Source organism: Lemur catta, chromosome 4 (genome assembly GCF_020740605.2).
Source record: "Lemur catta isolate mLemCat1 chromosome 4, mLemCat1.pri, whole genome shotgun sequence".
In the NCBI taxonomy this organism is placed as follows: domain Eukaryota; kingdom Metazoa; phylum Chordata; class Mammalia; order Primates; family Lemuridae; genus Lemur; species Lemur catta.
Genome location: NC_059131.1, coordinates 49362307 through 49382892, shown reverse-complemented (window position 1 = coordinate 49382892; position 20586 = coordinate 49362307). Strand labels below are relative to the sequence as shown.

The following is a 20586-nucleotide window of genomic DNA, read 5'->3' as shown; positions in this document are numbered from 1 at the left end:
TCAGGAGTTCGAGACCAGCCTGAGCAAGAGCGAGACCCCATCTTTACTAAAAATAGAAAGAAATTATCTGGCCAACTAAAAAAAATATATATAGAAAAAATTAGCCAGACATGGCGGCACATGCCTGTAGTCCCAGCTACTCGGGAGGCTGAGGCAGTAGAATCGCTTAAGCCCAGGAGTTTGAGGTTGCTGTGAGCTAGGCTGACGCCACAGCACTCACTCTAGCCGGGCAACAGAGCGAGACTCTGTCTCAAAAAAAAAAAAAAAATGTAATACCCATAGTTTTCAGTTTTCATCCACTTAGGGAAACAATGAGTAATGAAAACCAATCTCAAAGGCAAAAAGAAAAACAATAATAAAGTCCCATTCCAAATGGAGCCAAGTCATCTGGAATTAGGTTAGATTCAATTTGGGTGGGCAGCTCTCCCAAACACCTGTATTTCCATTTCTTTTTGCACTCCATAACCCCCCTTGGGGCTGGGAAGTGAGAGAAAATGAGGATTCTGCCCACAGGCTAAATACTGGAACAATCTGTAGCACCAAGTATAGTAAAAGGAAACCCCTCAGTCATCTTGCTGACAAAGTTGCAAGGTGAGCCCCCACTGCTGCCAGTCTATCAAAACAGCTGAAGTCTTATTTCCTGAGGCTCTTTCTAAAAAAAAAAAAAAAAAGAAAAAGAAGAAGAAGAAAGAAATGAAATGAAATTATGAGGTACAAGGAGCACAAACCAGATGCCATATTCATTTAACCAATAAATCTGAGATTGATAAAAAGCCCTGCTGTTCTCTTCTGTATTTGCCCTGCCACAATGGATGACTCACTCAGATTCACACGGGGCCCAATCACAGAGGAGGCATCAGTGGCTAAAAGTGACTAAGCACTTTAGGAAATTAGCACTCTGGTTTCCCAAATGGTGGGTCTGACTATATTTTCACATCTTGGGACATACCTCATTATGGCAACAGCATCATCCAAAATCACCATCCAGAGCTGGTGTGGGGAAGACACAAGAGCCTCCCTGGCTTGAGGAGGACTTTGAGAGACTAATTGTTTATGGAAATGAATGGTTACAGTCACTGGCTCTCGAAACTGGAATGCGGCTTATGAAGTAGAGCATTATTATTTCAAAACCCACATTCTGTAGAGGAAGTGAAACTTCTCCAACTAGTCTGAGCTTCTCAGTTGTTTACCTCTGGGCTTTGGTTTCCAAGGGCAGCTTTTTTTCCTAGTCCTCATCGGCCACAGGGAAAGAAATTGAGGGTCCAGGTTACAAAGAGGTATTTGATTTCAGGCACTACCTGGTTTCCCAGGATGGCGACATTCACCAGAGCTCGGAGAGGCTGCTGGGCTATTCCTGCCTGGGGTCTGAGCTTTCTGGCCCGGTGCGGAAGCAGGCTTCCCCTGCAGATCTCAGAAAGCATAGCCCTGTCATTTCAGATCTGTAGCTCCTTTTAACAAACTGAGACCAAACCCAAGCAAACCAATCGGGAAGGGTCTGGGGTCAATTCTCAAACTTTTCTGGGCCCCTGAGACCAACAACTCCCACGCAGAGTGACTGCCCCATCTCCTAGAGGAGTTTGAAAGCAGTTTTTTATTTTTTCTTCTCCTTTCTATGAGGGTTCTAACTCCAGAGTCAAGGACTTGGAGAAAGGTCTTTCTTCTCCTTAGACCCTCTTTAGAGCAAAACCCTGGTGGTCCCTTGGATGTCCCAGGTCCCTGACCTAGGCAGGCAGATTAGTTCTGGCTGCTGCCCTCGCTGTAAGCAGGTATTTAGGTGCCCTTTTCGTGACAATACTTGCAGTTAAATACAGGCATCTTAATCAACAGGAAATTTACATTTTTCACATTTTTTAGCCAGCGCTAAAGAGGATACCACAGAAGCAGCAGAGCAGACGAGGAATTTGTGGAATGTAAATGTGCTTCCTCCTTTTCCTTCCGTGGGTAAGAATGCTGCTTTCTCTAGCCTCTTCATGCCCAGGTGTGACAACACCCCACCGTCCAGAGCCTACGTTCACTCCTCACCTGGTGACAGCTCTGACAGGACTGGAGCATGCCATGTTGCTTACAGGATCAGCCTTTGGCTTTAGAACAGAGCCAGTTTCAAATCTCTAGGCTATCCTATCATTTAAAGGGTAGAAATTGAGGAGGGCTAATCAAAGGGACAAGAGAAGAATCAAGAAGCCCTGGTGTCAAGAAAGCTAAGAAAGTGACAGGGTCTGCCGCAAAGTGCACAGGTAAGACAGGCGGGTGGAGGGGGTCATGAGGGAATGGACTGTTTGCAGGAACTCAGCGGTGAAGGAGGACAGTGGCAGGCAGGCTGGGAGAGAGTTTTTTATTTTAAGAAGGGAGATTCCTGACCATGTTCCCATGTTGCAGAGGAGGCTCCAGAAGTGTGAAGAGGAAGGGAAAGGGAATGATGAAGAGACCAAAGGCCCAAGAAAGATTGGATCCAGAGCACCAGTGGAGGCTCTGGGCAGGAGAAAGTCCAGCTTTGCCTTTGAAAATAGAGGAGAGGGCTGGAAGGTGAGGTGGCTGCAGAGAACCTGCAGCTCTGAAGGTGGGACTTGAAGGAGTTTGTGAAGATTGAATGTTTGTGTCTCACTCCCAAATTCATATATCAGAGCCCTAACCCACAATGTGATGATATTTGGAAGTAAAGCCATTGGAAGGTAATTAGGTTTCGATGAGGTCATGAGGGTGGAGGCTTCATGATGGGATTGGTGACCTTTTAAGAAGAGGAGGAGAACAGAGCCCTCTCTCCTGCTATGCGAGGATACAGTGTGAAGGTGGCCGTCCGCGAGCAGGAGCAGACTCTCAGTAACAACTGAATCTCCTAGCACCTTGATCTTGGACTTCCCAGCCTCCAGAACTATGAGAAATAAATCTGCCATTTAAGCCACCCAGTCTATGGTATTTTGTTATAGCAGCCAGAACTGACTAAGACAAAAGCCTTGGTCAAATGCTAAGAGAAAAGTGGTCATGGCTGGGGAGGGGAGGGAGGCAGAGTGGTGAGGGTTTAGGATGGCAGCTCAGAGAAACAGGGGAGGAGGAAAGGATGCTGACCAGGGCCCTGTGAGAGAGTCGCTGTGCTAAGAACCCGGCTGAGGTCAGAGGACACAGGTTGTTTAGAGCCCAGACCACAAAAGTATCGATTCCTCCAGTCCCCCTCAGCAGTCCTCACATAGGAAAAGAAAAGAAAAAGGGTTGGGTTGATGCACAGAGAAGAGTTCGCAAGATCAGGCCCGGCCAAAGGAATGGGGCAAAGAAGTTAAGGTTGCTGGCAAGAGGGTAACAGAAGACTACATGCAAATACATATACATACATATGTATAATTCTGTATAATTATTAACATATGTGTATATATAATTACATGTGCATGTATATACATTAGATAGATATAGAAAGATCGATCACAGAGGTATTATAGAGCATGTATGAGTTGCTAAAGTGGAGTGGGGTTAAAGTTTTCTTGATAAGGCTGTTATCAAAAAATGGTTCGGGAAGATTAATCTTTTTTTTTCCTGAAAGGAAATAGAAGCAAGTGTACCACTTAGAAGGCTGATATAATTGTCCAGATCAGAATTCGCAAATACACAGAATGCAAGCTCCAGTTCCCCTCCTGCCCATGCCAATCCCGCCCATGGACAACCACACTCTTCTGCTGAACTCAAAATCCTTCTCAATATAGGGCTCTGGAAGCCACGATCAATTACCCAGAATTGGCCCAGGAGAAGAAAACTGCTTTCACTTCTGATCCAGATGAAAGGCAATAAGCCCGGGCTAGGTTTTAGCAGCAGGGATGAAGCAATAGCAACGTGCAGCCCACAGTGGGGCAGGAGAAAGATCTCCCAGCTGGCCTCAGTGCACTGGTTCTCAGAACCCTGAGAGAACCAAGGACTGCACCAGGGACGGCCCCCTGAACTCAGAACTGCTCTGGGGCATACCCATAAGGCCGGTTTCCACTGAAGCCCCACAGCGCACCTGGACTGTTTCTCAGAACCCCCACGTGGAAATCCAGGTTGGTTAGCCTTAGCTGGCTTCTAGAAGAGTCATCTGAGTCAAATCACAGATCTCATGACTCAGTGATCTTCCACATGGGGATAGGTGAGCGTTTCTGGCCCTGGCTTGGTAGGAGTTTGTGGGAGGATGCAGTTAATTCCCTTTAGTCACTTTGGGTCATAGTGTCCTAATAGCCAGACCCAGCCTGAGGCTATAAGGAAACAGAAACCGCCTTGGGGCTATCTCTGAGAAACACCTTTCACTTTATCGAATTCCCTTTTCTTTTAGGTGAGCAGCTTCAGCCAGCAGGAAGCCTTATTTCCTTCCTGTCTGCTGGAACTCCTTGGGTTTTGGCCTTTGTTTTTCATCAGCCATTGCAAAACTGATCTCTGATTGCACAACGTAGGCAATGAGATGACAACGACAGAGACTGATGAATATTCCATTAACCTCAATGGTGCTAATAGAGCAGATATTCATATAAAGAGTTAGCAGTATTAATCCTTGACTTGTCACCACAACAACTTCCTTCAGACTGTTATTAAGATTAAAACGTATAAGTCATGTATCTATACGTCATCCTGGTCTCCAGTCGTTTCAGAATTTTTGTTGTTGCTGTTACATAATGAAACGGGTTTAATGTAAAGGCCTCAGGGACTGGTTTTTGCTGTTTGTCTCTTTGTTCGTGTTTGTTTGTTTGTTTCTCCTTAGGCACCTCTCAGAAGAACCAAGAACTGGAGATAAAGGAAAACCTCCGTGAGTTCAGTGAACCAACAGGAACTAGGATTTAACTGAAACATTAGAAATCTATAAAAACCAAAGGCTGATTGAAAAAGTTAACAAAGGAAAGCACAACACTGAGATAGTGTGTGTGTGTGTGTGTGTGTGTGTGTGTGTGTGTGTGTGTGTGTGTGTGACATGTGACACCAGGACGGAAGGAGAGAGGGTGAGAGAGCAAAACAGCCTTGCGTGGGCAGGTGGAGGTATGACTTGAAATACCTGTGAGACTCACATCTGGCCGGTTTGAAGCCTGCGAGTAACACATGGGCCAAGTTACCCAACACACTGGCATTTCCTCAAGTCTGAGCTGTACTAGCATCCAGCCTCCCACACTTTTTTCTGTGTCCTAACCTAATTAGTAAAAGATTAAATTCTCCTGAGTCAGTGGCAGAGTCTCTTGAGGTGCAGTGTTTTTGAGCAAGGACCCAAAAGATAACAGTGTCCACGTCATTTCAGACAACAGTGGGAATTTGGTAATTGATTTAAAACATTCACGATATTAAGCATAAGTTCCCAAAGCTGTAGGTCACATTGCAAACAGGGTTTTAGTGGCCACGTGACCTTTCTTCCTCCCAGTTCAGCAGAGGGATCTTTCCTTAGCTAATAGGCATTAACTGAGTACCTACCGATGAATAAGTTTACAGACTGGTTAGGGAGGTGACGCTGGCAGTGGGTGCCTCTGTGAATCAATCCACAATTACTAAAGAGCATGCAAGATGTGCTAGAAGAAAATCTGTGAGGTCCAGAGTAAGAAGAGAAGTTGTTATTCTGTGGACATGAACTATGAACTGATTCTAAAAGCACAGCAACGGATTGTCTTAGTTTTTAAAACAGCCTTGAATTTTTAAATCACAAAAGTAGAAATGTTTATTATAGAAAATTTAGAAAATACAGGTTAGAGAAAAAAAAGTTTAAACTCACTAACTATCCCACCACTGAGAAGTAACTGCAGGGGCATCACGGGCACCTGGGGTGCCAACTTTTTCCACCCACCTTCCCTCCCTTTCTACCACTCTGGTCTTATTTACTTCACAGCTATACAGTGAAATCATTAGATTTTATTTCACAAGATGTTTCTACTGCTCAAGCAAGTGTAAAATCACTGTTCAACACGTGGGCCAGGTAAATCTCCCTGAATCCTGCTTTCCTTGTATCTCTCTCCTTCTGACCAGCCTTCGATGGCAATCTCCTCAGCTTGGCCATTCAAGGCTGTCTTAGTTAAGGTGGCTATAACAAAATACCATAAACTGGGTGGCTTTTAAAAAACAGAAATGTATTTTTCACAGTTCTAGAGGCTGGGAATTCCAAGATCAAGGTGTCTGGTGAGGGCCCATCTTCTCATTGTAACCTCACATGGCAAAAGGGGCAGAAGAACTTCTTTGGGCCTCTTTTATGAGAGCGCTAATGACAATCACAAGGGCTCCACCATCACGACCTAATCATCTCCCTAAAGGCCCTAACTCCTAATACTACCACCTGGGAAGTTAGGATTTCAACACATGAGTTTTGAGGGGACACAAACACTCAGACCATATCAAGGGCCTTCTGCTTTTGGCTACAGTCCATCTTTACAGCTTGGTTTCCTGTCACCCTCCACCCCACCAAGACCATGTCTCTGGAATACCACGTGCACGTTTTTACTGCCAACCTTTTGCTCTTGTCTTTCTACCACATTATGTGCCCGACTCTTCTCTTTAAATATCTCCATTCACACTCTATAACCTGAGTTTGTCTAGCTCCATTGACCGATGAATCACAACAATAGCAGCTTTCTACATTGTACCTGGTCCCACCTGAGTGATGCAGGACCTCTAGGCCCCTCAAAGTCACAGCCAGAAAGGGCACCCCAGGGGATATTTGACACATCCTCACAACACATCACAAACATGTGTCTCTTGCCACATTCTTCCTCTCCTGCTCCAGTCACCCTTATCCCTTGTGGTTCTGCTTCCAGCTGAGGCAGCTACTCCTGCCCAAGCCCTCCATGAAAACCATAATGTCCTTTCTCCTGCTGACCCCAAGGCTGCAACCCTTAAGGTGCCAGCACTGAAGTCCTCAAGGCACAAGTGCTATAGGCACGCCAGGGAATACTACTCACAGCCCTATGACTCAGATCTACCCTGAAAGCAGCTCCTCTGGCATCTGTCATCTCCCATAGGCTCAGACCAGAGTCCCTCGACTGGGCAGGACCTCACCAGGCTCATACTGTCCTTCCCGTTGTCCCGTTCCTGATACTCCATGGAGTGCCCTTGTCAACTGACTGATGCAAATGGACATGTGATAGCTATTTGCCTGGCTGGCTATTCAGATGTCTGGGAAATATTTTAATCCTGCTGGTGGAAACAATTAAGGCTCAAAGAAGGAGTTCCACTACATACCCTTTAAGAGCCTGAGACTCAGTGCCAACCTTCAGAAAATCTTCACTATCTCAGGCTAAATAAACTCACATGCCTCTGCAGCAGTCATGGTTGTATGGTTGACTCTTTTACAATGCAGGGTTTGGGTGCCAATCCCCCAAGCAGTTGAAAATCTGGGTATAACTTTTGACTCCCCAGAAACTTAGCTACTAATAGCCCACTGTTGACCGAAAGCCTTACCAATAAAATAAACAGTTGATTAACACATATTTTGTATATTACAGATATTATAGACTGTATTCTTACAATAAAGAAAGCTAGAGAAAGCAAATGTTATTAAGAAAATCATAAAAAAGAGAAAATATGTTTACCATTCATTAAGTGGAAGTGGATCATCATAAAAGTTTCATCCTTCTCATCTTCACACTGAGTAGGCTGAGGAGGAGGAGAAAGAGGAGGGGTTGGTCATGCTGTCTCAGGGGTGGCAGAGGCAGAAGAAAATCCACATATAAGTGGATCCATGAAGTTCAAATCTGTGTTGTTCCAGGGTCAACTGTACATTTAATTTGGTAATTAATCATGTATTATGACAACTCGTCCTTCTGCAAATTGGCGTTAAAAATTTTATTGCACTAAAAATATACATATTAAAGGAATGTCTTTTTGATTCTGAGCATATTGAGCAAAGAATGGAAAATCAAGAAAGATAGTCCCCTTTCCTCTCAATCCTTAAAAACACAAGGATAGCTTGAATAATTTAAAAGTATCAGTGTTTCATGTTTATGTCTTGGCTCATCATTGATGTAAGAACCATGGTTTTCATTACTTCGTAGCAGTGCCAAATATTCAGTAGGCATTCAAATACCAGTTGGTGGAGACCATTCTTCTAAGTGAAGTATCACAAGAATGGAAAAACAAACACCACGTGTACACTAATCAAACAACATTTATGTGCACATACGGAAATAAAACTCATCGGAAAGCAAGCAGGTGGGAGGGGAGGAGTGGATGAGTAAATTCACACGTAATGGGTACAGTGCACACTATCTGGGTAATGGGCACACTTATAACTTTGAATCAGACTGTACAAAGCAATTTATGTGGCCAGAATATTTGTACTCCCATAATACTCTGAAATTAAAAAAAAAAAAAAACAAATACCAATTGCTTCTTTTTTTAAGGATGTTTAAGGTCTTTACTTATACCTTACTCAAGATAGCAGGGGAGAAAAAGACAAGACAAAGTACAACATGGCAGAAAACAACTATACAAAAAAAAAATTTATAGAAAAAATACCCATGGAAAAAAGTTTACCTTAGCATTTGGTGATAGGATAAAAGATTTTTAAAGTAATCTGCCATTTTATAGGGATTGTTTCAAATGCACTTACTTTCAAATTCACCCCTTCAACAAATACCTATTAGGTGACTACTGTGTATCCAACAGGTTTCTAACAAGACAGACAGCATCCCTGCCCTCCAGAAACTTCCAGTTTGATATAGAAACTAAACTAGATCATTTCAAACTGTAAGTACCATGAAGAGAAAAACCTGAGTGATCGGGGAGTGATGGTATGGCTCCTTTGAACAAAATGGTCAAGGAGGCCTTTTTGAAGAGGTGATACTTGGGCTGAAAGGGACAGATGACAAGACACCAACCACACATAGGAAAAGAGTGTTCCCAGGGCTGCTCTGTACAGGCTGTGAACTGCACACAAACTCCCTTTACAAGGACAACAATGGTGCCTCCAGAGTTGTGCACTGCAGTAGCTCAGAGTGTTCCAAGCATGTTTAAGTCAATTCACTTGTATAATTAATTTACTTGCTCAAGTAACTTTGCACATCTATCGACATGCACTTAGTCCAGCTGGATGCGATGGCAATCAAATTAACCGAGCGGTAATTCAGACCAGTCAAGAAAATGGCCCTCAGCAAGTTGCAGGCTAGAGTTGATGGTGCAGTGTGTGACTACGTATATGTTTTCCACTTCTGGAGACATGGGAGACAAGCCTAGAAACTGACATACTTTGGGAAAACCTTGGGATTATTTTTGGAACCAGTCCATTGTCTACTCCTGTAGTCCTAGTGCCAGGAAAAGGAAATATAATTGCTGTCCAAACCTAAAGCTGGTGTTCATAGTGAGAAATCCTCCTTCTTTGGGAATGATCCTACGTGTGGCTTTGAAAACAGCTTTATAATTACAGACTATACTATTAAAGGAATGCCACTCAATTAACCATTTGACTCCCTGGCATGGGGATATTCCATAATAACAGGTTAATGGATTCCATGCTTAATAAAAACAAAAGGGACCATTAGACTTCCAGTAAAGTCAGTAGCCACAGATTCCAGGCTAAACTGGCCTCAAAAGCAAATGTTTGGAAAACCTTTAAGATTCCTAACTAGTTTAATGGGTTTCACAGAAGTGTTCAAAGGTAGCTTTCCCATCAATTTAGGATTGAGGTAGTGGAGGCTTAAATAGAGGTTGTATGTTCACCTCAGGTCCCTCTGGAAGTGGAACACCTAGAAAGTGACCCCCTGTTCTCTGAATCTCTCAGCTGATCCTACTTCCTCTCTGAACTGCGCTCATTAGTGTTTGAATCCGTCCAAGTCAGTGCTGAGGAAGAAGTTCCAGTCACTCCTCCTCGCATACTCTGGCATGTAGAATCCAAAAGGGGTTCCAGAGGAAGGGAACTAGCAGGAGCACAGGACAGGACAGGGTAGGAGTAGCGTTCCTGGGAAGGGCTTGGGAATAGAATGTCATGCCCAAACACGGGAAGGAAAAATTCAGGCCAGTCTGGCAGGTTGGGATATTCAAGGGCTTCCAGTTGTGGGAAGCAGATGGAGGTATCCACACACCAGTGCCATGGGAGCAGGGTTATTCTGGGATATCCAATTCATCTTTGAACAATGAAGGTTCAAAGATCAGAAGGTTCCAGATAGCTACCTAAAGCCTAGAATAAGGTTTTTTAAGCTTTACTGTGCCTATGAATCACCTGGAATCTTGCAATTATAAAAATGCAGATTCTGATTCACTTGGTCTGGGGGTTCTGCATTTCTAACAAGTTCTTAGATGATGCCGATGCTGCTGGTTCATGCACCACACTTTGAATATCAAGAAGCCAGAGTACGGTGCCAGGTCCCTCCCCCTTCTTCTCTAAGCATGGTCCCAAGAGGAATGGGGAAGCCTGGGACTCTAGAGCCTGGGCAATAACACCGCTACTACCCAATAACACGGCTGAGAGGGCACATTAGCCCATAGGCTAGGAGCAGTCAAAGCCCTCTCATTAATTCCAGGGAAGGGACTGAGCAACTGGCTACTGGATGAGGCTTAGAAAGGAAACAGCTAAATCAATGGATAAGGAAATTATTTAATTATAAAAGAAGATGGGTCATATTTGGTGAGTCAAAGGGAGAGGCTTAAATCTCTACCCTTTTTTAATACTTCAAAAAAAGGATCTCTTATCACCCTGAGTGTGGTCAGTGCTTTGAATGAGTTCCCTCTACAGAGTGGGACTCGGAGCATGTTGAACAAACACTGTGATCCAGGCCAGCAGGTAGGGTTTAGGGGTTACTGCTCTCTCACGCTAGCCTTCCAAGAAAACATAAAGGGAAGATTTCCTCCAGGGCTACCTTCCTGGAGCTCTAAATTGGGTGCTGTGATGGTTGGTTTTGTGTCAATTTAGCTAGACTATAGCGCCTAGTTGTTCAATTAAATACTAGTCTAGGTGCTGCTGTGAAGGCATTTTGTAGATGTGCTTAACATCTATCATCAGTTGACTTTAAGTAAAGGAGTTTTTCTTGACAATTTGTGTGGGCCTCATCCAATCAGTGGGAAGGCCTTAAGAGAAAAACTGAGACTTCTCCAAGGAAGAGGAAATTCCACCTGTCAACCGTGGCTTCAGCTCTGCTGGAGGGTTTCCAGCCCACCGGCCTGCCCTGCGGATGGCAGACTTGCCAGTCTCCACAATTGCCAGAGCCAATTCCCCGAAATAAATTTTGTTACCATATAGAGTCAATCCTCATTATTCATGGAGTCTGTATTTTGGAATTGCCTACTTGCTAAAATTCATTTGTAACCCCAAAATCAATACTTGCAGTGCTTTCACGATCCTTCACAGACATGCTTAGAGTAGTGATAAATTTAAGTTCCCCTATGCGTACATTTCCTGCTGAGGTCGGACGAGGTGACACTTTCTTGTTTCAGCTCTCCTACTGTAAACAAGTGTCCTTTTTGCAGTCCGTTCCATGCCATAATTTTCACATTTTTGTGCTTTTTGTTGGTGATTTCATTGTTTAAAATGACCCCTAAGCATACTATCGAAATGCTGTCTAAGCACCAGATGCTGATGTGCCTTACAGAGAATATGCATGTGTTAGATAAGCTTTATTCAGGCATGAGTTATAGTGTTGTTGGTCATGAGTTCATTGTTAATGATTCAACAATATATATTAAATAAGGTGGCTTTAACCAGAAGCAACATAAAACAAGATTATATCTTGATCCTTTGATGAAAATATTGTGACCAGAGGTTCACAGGAACCTAACTCTGTATTTGCCCTAGGAGCAATGGCTCGGTATTTGCTAATTCAATGTTTGTGCTGGCTTTTCTTTTAATTTCAGAGTATTTCGGGGGTACAAATGTTTTAGTTACATAAATTTTTGTATAGTTTGAGTCAAAGTTCTAAGAGTGCCCATCACCCTGTGGTGGCTTTATAGAACAAACTACTATGAAAAACAAGAATCGACTGTGGGGTGTGTGTGTGTGTGTGCACACGCATGTGCGTGCGTGTGTCTGGCTGGTTCTGTTTCCCTGGCAGCACCCTGACTGATGCAGGTGCAGTACCACCCTTTCCTCCAGGACTGGCTACGCACAACACAGATGATGAGGGTCTCCTGTCCTTGCTGTATTCAGCCCCCTGACATTAGTCTGCAGAAGGAGGAAAGGAGTCCATGTACAAACCTCCTGGTGAATGTTAATAGCCCCTTTTACAAGGAAAGGTTTTCTCTTACTAATTCACATTTAGGAACACAAAATATATGCAGACCCAGTAATTTGGATGTTACTCCATCTCCCTGATACAGTAAGAAGTAGGCTAGACTAGATAATAACTGGAATGCATTTCAGCATTTTTAATGCAATTTGGGTGATGAGTCCCAAATTACTTTTCTAATGTAAACCAATCAAGTATATTCCAGTTTGAGTGTCTTTACCAAAAATAAACTTTCTTATGAATGCATAAAAAGTAATTAGACTGTCTCCAAGGCATCGGGCCTTCCCAAAGGTGGAGAGAAGTCAGCATGTCTCGGGGGAAAAAGGAAGGTACCAATTCAATCATCCCACTGCCCTTCCTCTTCCCACCCTAGCGGTCAGTTTTAGTCTTCTCAGAGCCTATGGTTATGTTTCCAGCTTGCCTGGGCCACAGCTGCAGGCTCCATTCCTAATTCTAAATTTATCATGTTTCATGTTGCACTGACTGTCACAGGAGGGTCTGGACAAGAGAGAGCAATGTCTTAGCTCAAATCCCGCCCTGCTCCTGGAACTACCCATGCTCAGGCCTCCAAGGGCTGGGTCAGCCGCCCAGCTTGGCGGGTGTGTGCGCTTTGCCCGCACGACACCTGAATGGAGCTTGAAAAGGCTTACAAATAATTCTCTTTTTACTTCAAGAACATGTCACGACTAAGAATAAGTATCATGCATTAGCTGCCACTGATCCTGAAATAAAATGCTGTCTGGACAAAAAAAAGAAAAAGCTTCTTTTATACACAGCTTCTAGGAAATCAGAACGCCATTCACTTCTCAGACCATCCACAATGTAACTCAAGTGTCAAACAGTGTTCAACACGAACAGAGGAAGGGGAGAGTGTAACACTGTTTGGAATTTATTTTATTCAAAACCATTTCCCTTTTAATGTTTAGCAACTTTCATGGCATGAATAGTATTCTAAGCTGCTAAATGGCAGAATGGCAGCTGCCTTGTCCCGTGATTACTAAATTGATATACTAAATAAGAATAGATATTTAAAAAATAGTGGAAAAAAAGGTGTACCTCACTACCACCAAATAAAAAATTGCAGAAATACATGTGTTAAACAAAATGATTGAGTCAGGTGATCTCAACCCAAGAAAAGATGTCTAAATGGCTGAACAGGGCTAGCTCTTACAAAGTTTGGCTTTGAGGGTCCACCATGGCTCTCTGCCCCACATCTTCATGCCCTAGTAGTGGTCACCTCTCATTCTGTGACACCAGGTGCTAGGTACTTCCTCCTTTCTATTTCTTCTCCTGCTCTCAGCTGGCTGTCCCCTTTGAGAGGATACAATTGAGTCAAGGGACAGGAAACTACAGCCCATGGGCCAAAAGCAGCCTACCTTCTGCTTTTGTAAATAAAATTGCACAGAAACACAGCCATGCTCATTTTGTCTATGTATCATCTATGGCTGCCTGTCACCCTACAATGGCAGAGTTGAGTAGTCGCAACAGAAACTTTATGGCCCATAATGTCTAAAATATTTACTATCTGATTCTTTACAGAAAAAGTTTCCTGGCCCCTGAATCAAACCCTTCACATGAAAGTATAGCAGCTTTAATGTTACTCCTCCAAGGATTACTTGAATTTTAATAGGGAGGTAATTTCTTAATCTAAAGAATTAATGGCTAACAACAGGATTTCAGTGATTAGCAGTGGAATACTCGGGAGATATTTTGGGGTGGGGGAATTTCTTAACCTCAGTTACTACCTACTTCACCTCCCCATCAACCAAGTTGTGGGTCTACCTAGGGAGGATTTAATAAACATCGAGAAGGTTATGATGGTATGGAGAAAGACTCAAAAGAGAGGTTGATCAGAAAGGAGCTGGGGGTGCTAAAGATGGCATTCTGAGTCAAAAGCATATAACCCAGGAGACTGTCATTTGTCTCAGTCTCATTCAAATATTTATTCTTAGCATTTTTTTTTTTTTTTGAGACACAGTCTCACTCTGTTGCCCTGAGTAGAGTGCTGTGGCATCAGCCTGGCTCACAGCAACCTCAAACTCCTGGGCTCAAGCAATCCTCCTGCCTCAGCATCCTGAGTAGCTGGGACTACAGGTGCATGCCACAATGCCTGGCTAATTTTTTCTATGTTTAGTAGAGACAGGGTCTTGCTCTTGCTCAGGCTGGTCTTGAACTCCTGAGCTCAAGTGATTCTCCCACCTCAGCCTCCCAGAGTGCTAGGATTACAGGCATGAGCCACTGTGCCTTATTCTTATCATTTATAAACATCACTATTATATTTAACTTCACAAAGATAAATCTTTTTTATGGCACATAGATTTTGCCTCTGAAGTTCCCATGAGCAGTGTTATTTATCTCTAAAGAAGGCTCCTACAACAAAACAGCAGCAGAGAGCCCATGGCAGAACCTTACTTCCAGACACGGGGCTCATTTTGCACTAGCATCATTAAGCAGACTTAGCAAGACTTTGAAGTAGCCACAGAACGAAGGAACAAGAACATCTGGTTTCCCATCCCAACGTGAATCAGAGGCTAAGTGTGCACAGGAAGTAATAATCACTTCTAACATTTGCATTTGTTCAGGACATTACAGCTCACAAAATGTTCTCCAGAACTTTCTTTTGTTTAATCATCAGGACAATCCTTTGATGTCAAAATTGACATCCCCATTTTACAGGTAAGGAACTGAAGGATCTGAAGGGTTTAATGGCTCCCCTAGATCAAACAGCTGTTGGGGATGGAGTCAGAACAAAAATTCAGGTCCTCTGAGTTGTCTCTGGGTAAAGGGCTCATTCTCCAAACCCATACTGGTGGGATCTTGGGCTTTATCAAGAGCAGAGTAGCTGGGTGTGGTGGCTCATACCCACAATCTCAGTACTTTGGGAGGCTGAGGCAGGAGGATCGTTTGAGGCCAGGAGTTTGAGACCAGCCTGGGCAACATAGCAAGACCCCATCTCTACAAAAAAATAAGAATAAAAAAAAAATAGCCAGGCATGGTGGTGCACACCTGTAGTCCCAGGTACTCAAGCGGCTGAGGTGGGAGGATTGCTTGAACCCAGGAATTTGAGGTCGCAGTGAGCTATGATAATGCCACTGCACTTTAGCCCAGGTGATACAACGAGACCCTGTCTCAAAAAAAAAAAAAGCAAAGTAGATCAGCATAGTCACTCACCCAATTTTTGAAGGCCAAGGTTTCATCACTCTTCATAGTGGTAAGCAGCAACCTAAAGAGGAATAGGCTCTGTTCAGGTGTGCCCATGAGCTACCCACCTTGAGTGCCAGGATGTACTGCACATGGCTCCTGGACCCTCCTGGGATAGTAGTTACATAACACTAGCACCTTAAGAAGCTTTTCTGCAAACTAGAAAAAGGAGACCAATTCCACGAAGGTGCTCTTTCCCCCAGCTAGCCCACCCCGGGCCAGGGTGTGGCCCAGCAAGCTGAGCAGGATAGATCCAGCCCCTGCTCAAGCCCTTCAACCCAGATGAGGCACCACTGTCTGGGCACAGCCAATACAAGTGTCCTGTGCCCAGCCAGTTCCAAGATCTCCCTTCACCAAGAATGGACATTTCTCGAAAGAAAGAAAAGTTATTGAAAAGGACTGAATGTGTACACTACAATAAACACTACACGGTTTACCAAGAAGGTAACAGTCACAACGTAAACTCAGTATGGTTTGGGTAGTGATGACAGCCCTTCTGAGCTGGAGAGCTGGGGCTGGCTGCAGTCCAGGTCATCTCCCTCTCGCCTGGTCCTCCTTCATGGCTAAGCTCCTCGCTGTATCCCATCGAGCCATTTCCCCCATTAATTCAGGTGCTGCCACATTTAATGGGAACATCCTTGTGAAGGGACATACAGCCAGCAGAAGGGTGGAATTATTCTTTGTGAGTGGGTGGGCAGCCATGCCCTTCCACATGTCTCTGTCACATTGTGACGGGGATGCTGCTGGGATAAAGCTCCTCCCTCAAGCCTAGACATTTCCAGGAGGCCCATTGCCATCAGAGCATGCAGGGTCTCCTCCTGCTCCTCCTCTAAATGTGCTGGGAGCCTATATCAACCTGAAGCCGCTGGGCAAAGTCCAGCTGAGCTCATTAATCATAATAGAGTCACCTTTCTTCCTCAGAGATCAAAGGCAGCAAGAGCTCACAATCTGCTTTTGAGTTGCTTTTTCATTGAAAGAATGGATCCAAGAGCAAAACAACAGCTCCAACTAACCCTGGGAGAAAGAAGGTCTACTGAGAGTGCAAGCGATGGGAAAGCAGGAGTGGGAGTGTGGCAAATCCCCGCCACTCCTGTTTCATGGCCACAGCCAAGTAGCCCTGAGAACAAGACTGCAACGCAGGCAGGTAGAAATGGACCCTCAGACTAAAAAGTTGAATTTACACCAAACACGTTCAATTTACAAGGTGCCCTGCCTCACATTTACACAGTATGGCACAAGTCTTTCCAGTCTTGCTCTGATGGTTACTACCACCAAGGTCCATAGGAAAATTGTTGAGCAAGTGAGTTTGCCTTCAATAATGTCCTGTCACCTTTTCTATACACTTCCCTTTAAAGATCTATTTTCTTCCATATTCAGATTTGGGTTTTAATTATTTTGTTACAGATTTTGGGGTTTAGTTACCATCTTCATGACGTAACAATATCATATGGTATGCATTGGTGGTTCCAGATGCCTAGTCATCAAGTTTTGGAGGTGTCTAGAGAACTCTGGCATTCTACACAGTGTTTTCAGTATATGCCACTTTAGGTTAGATTGTACTTTTGTGGTATTTACTCACATCAATTCAGCCAAAATTATATAGGTAAAGTATAGCCAAGGTATGTTTTCTAATGCCATAAGCATTTGCTAAAACAATAAGAGGGTTATGGTTTTTAAAAATGATTGTACATAAAAAAAGCCTTTTTAGGTTCTGCATAAACAGGGTAGAGTCACCAATAAGAGAGTAAACTCTATTCCCCTTCGTATGGTAAATCACACCAGCTGCCATAATAATTGTGCTAAGACTATAGACAAGCCAGTGGTGTTCAAATAATCCAGCTCCATACTATGAATTGAAGACTATATTAGAAAACAATTGTTACTAGAAAATTGCTGACTAGCACAGAGTCAAAATGCAGAACAGAGAATCTTGGCAAGCTTGCTGCTTTATAACCAGCCAAAAATAAACTGAGATTTATTGATATGCTATTGCACATCACAAAATGATAGATAAGGAGTATAGATAAATATGTGGTTTTGGAAAATAAAGCTGACACTAAAGGGAACATCCAGGATTATTAAAATACGGCAAGGAAGGTTTGATCTGTTCATCCCTAGCACCCCGCTGACACAGAACAGGTGCTCAGAAAATGGATGTTAAACTAAACCAAGTTATTTTTTGTAAATGGTGTAGTAATGCATCTACAAGTTGAGTAATTTGTGTGATTTAGAGGCAGATCACATTCTGTTGTCAATTCTCTTCAAAATATGTTAATAAATATTCTTAGCCAATAGGCCCTTTCCCAAAGAATGGGTTTATACCACCAAAAACCTCCAACGATACAAAATTACTCAATTTCAACTATGACCAGCAAGAATCTTTTAATTTCCCACAATGGAAATACTAAGAAAAAAACTCATTTAAGGAACTTTTTGGTTTGGGGAGAATGTCAAGAAATAGTCCCAGGGTGAAGGTGGGAGAGCCCTGCCCCAGCACTGACCGTGCGGATTCAGTTCCTGTGACTCATACGGTTCACAGACCCCTCTCCCGCACAGCACCCGCAGGACAGCAGCCTGCGTATGAGGCCCTCTGGGTTCCAGGAAAGGCTCGTGACTGTGCTCCTGTGGTGGCGTGTCTCATGCTGACGGACATCAGTGCACAAGAGCTGTGAACCAACAACGAGGACGCCACTTCTACTTTCTGGATCAAGCTCTCTGCGGGGAGATGCTGACATGTCTTGCTACCTCTCTTCCTGTCTCTGACTTCCTGTTGATCTGTGTGTGCTTGAATAACTTGATCACTTATCACTCATTCCACTTCATCCCAAAAGAATAAAGGAAATGAACAATAATTCAGACAAGCTATTAGTCCCAGTTCAGTTGAACCCCTCTTAAGGCAGCCCAGAGTAAAAACCTCAGATTTAAAAAGATGATGGATGTATTGTAAGGTGATTATTCACACTACAAAAGAGCTCTTAGAACCTAGAATGATAAAGCTGGAAAGGGGTCTTAAAAATCATTGAGAAAACTGAGCCCACAGCTGGAAAATGACTGGGCCAACAACCCTGTCATTCCTAACTCATTCTTTGAAGAAAGGAAAGTTTTGTGATAGGAATTTTAATTTTATAGAGCAATCAAAATATGCTTTTATTTTTAAAAACTTAACTTACACACACATTCCTAGGAAAACCCTGTTACATATAGTGAAGGACATGGCTTATGAAATGGAATATAGTGCTACATTTATAAATATGGTTCTGCTAGAATAATGAAAACCATTTCACATCCAAAGTCATTTTAATACTTCCTATTAACAACTTGTATTTGGAATAAATACATATTATGAACAGAATAATCCAAATAGGCGATTCATGAATGTTTTAAATTAATATATTGACAGAAATATATTTTTAAACCTTGAGAGGAGACAAATTATTAACAAAGTCAAGATCACTTACTTCATCTGCCCTTGACAGCCTTTGTGGACATCTCTCAGCTGCCTTCACAACATTCCCCAGGTTCAATTTCTACAACTTGCCCATGCGATTTTTCAGGTAGCAGCTGGGTGAGCAACTCGTGTGCACGTGGACATGCACACACACGTGTGCACACACACACGATCCTCCTAGGAAAAAAAGCCAGCACAGAACCTTAAGTCAATAGAAAAGAGGATGCTTTTCTCTCTCTCTCTCTTTCTTTCTTTCTTTCTTTCTTTCTTTCTTTCTTTCTTTCTTTCTTTCTTTCTTTCTTTCTTTCTTTCTTTCTTTCTTTCTTTCTCTCTCTCTCTCTTTCTTCTTTCTCTTTCTCTTTTTCTCTTTCTTTCTCTCTTTCTCTCTTTCTTTCTTTCTCTCTCTCTTTCTCTCTCTCTCTTTCATTCTTTCTTCTTACCTGGTGCAGGGACCCTTATTTGGGGCATGCTGTCCCGATTGGCTCCTGATTGTGTCATGCATGCTGAAAACACCACTCCTGCACAGGCACATTGGCTCACGGCCACCTGCCCTCCCTGTATGAAGAAGTGTGGATCCATTGCTGTTATGGAGCCTGAAGCACAGCCAAGAAGAAATCTCAAAGGACCCTCATCCCAGACATCTGTGAGTAGAATAAAAACGAGAGACAAATGATAGCATGAAGCCTCCAGTACTCTAGGGGCAAAGTGAAGGGCTGTGTTGTAGGTCAGGAGGATGTTCTGGTTCTTGGGAAATAAGAAATAAAATGAAAACATGTTATCCTTTACATAAGAAGTTCCTTCAGACCAACAGGGTGAGTCTTTTTCTGTTGTTTTCTCCAGAATGGGAATAGGAATTTCTTAAAGCAAAGATATACATTCAAGGCTGGGCAAGGCCAAGTTGAGAGATGTCTCCATGACTTTCTAAGTACCCAGGGTCCCCATCCTGCTGATCAGATCACAGAGGAGGCAATCTAATATGCTCATTTATACTAAAGTGTTAAAGACTTGATATATTATTTCTCCCAGAGGTATCTGCACTCCAGATGCAGCTGCTTTCCAGAGGCCCATGGAGAGCAAACCATATTTAACCTAAAGGAATCTACAGAACTAATGCTAGAGCTTCAGGCAGCAGAGGTTTTAAATCATCCTACCCAGGAAACCACTGATTAATACAAGGGTGGATCTAAATATATCCATCTGATGAAGTAACAGGGAAAAAAAAGGAAATATCATACATAACAAACCTAGGAGGGTAAGTCATGGCTTCTGCTATTTTTCCTTCCTCCTTCCTTTACCCCTTTCTAACCCTCATAATTGTTCTGGCAACTTCATGTCTCTGACTCCACCGCCCCACGTGACTAAACCATTTGTGAAGATTCAGCAAAACACGTCTCACATGTTTCGTTGGTAAAGATAAACTCAGCCCTGGGTTCCGTGCAAAATGAAATTAAGGGTCAAAACAATGCCACAAAATAGAACAAAATAGCAAACATTCAGGTAGAAATGTTAGGCTACACCAGAGCTAGCACAAATAGCATGCAGAGCTGCAGGAATCACTAATGTTCTTATGAGAAAAAAGGACACTTGAGCTAATGATACTTGATCCGACTGCAGCGTGGTCCCAAGGGTGGGGCAGGAGGATGGGTCCACTCCCAGGGCAGGCAATCAAGGAGTGCATAGCCTGGAAAAGACCTATGAACACTAACAAAACCCACTGAAAGTTAGTCTGTTTTTTATTATCACCATGGCAAGCAATTCTACACAATGTCAATGATAAACTGTTCTCCCCCACACCAAAAAAAAACA

The 20586-nt window shown here is 43.2% G+C and overlaps 2 long non-coding RNA genes across 2 annotated transcripts; one reads left to right on the top strand and one right to left on the bottom strand.

Annotated features, from left to right (window-relative positions):
• Positions 1 to 1204: 1204 nt before the first annotated feature.
• Positions 1205 to 2893, top strand: LOC123636971. Its single transcript, XR_006734715.1, has 3 exons — positions 1205 to 1277; positions 1855 to 2234; positions 2377 to 2893. It is a non-coding gene; the product is annotated as an uncharacterized LOC123636971 (long non-coding RNA).
• Positions 2894 to 7553: 4660 nt separating this feature from the next.
• Positions 7554 to 19417, bottom strand: LOC123636970. The gene is made up of 3 exons (XR_006734714.1): positions 19221 to 19417; positions 18791 to 18957; positions 7554 to 7572 (listed from the first exon to the last, which is right to left on the bottom strand). It is a non-coding gene; the product is annotated as an uncharacterized LOC123636970 (long non-coding RNA).
• Positions 19418 to 20586: the final 1169 nt, after the last annotated feature.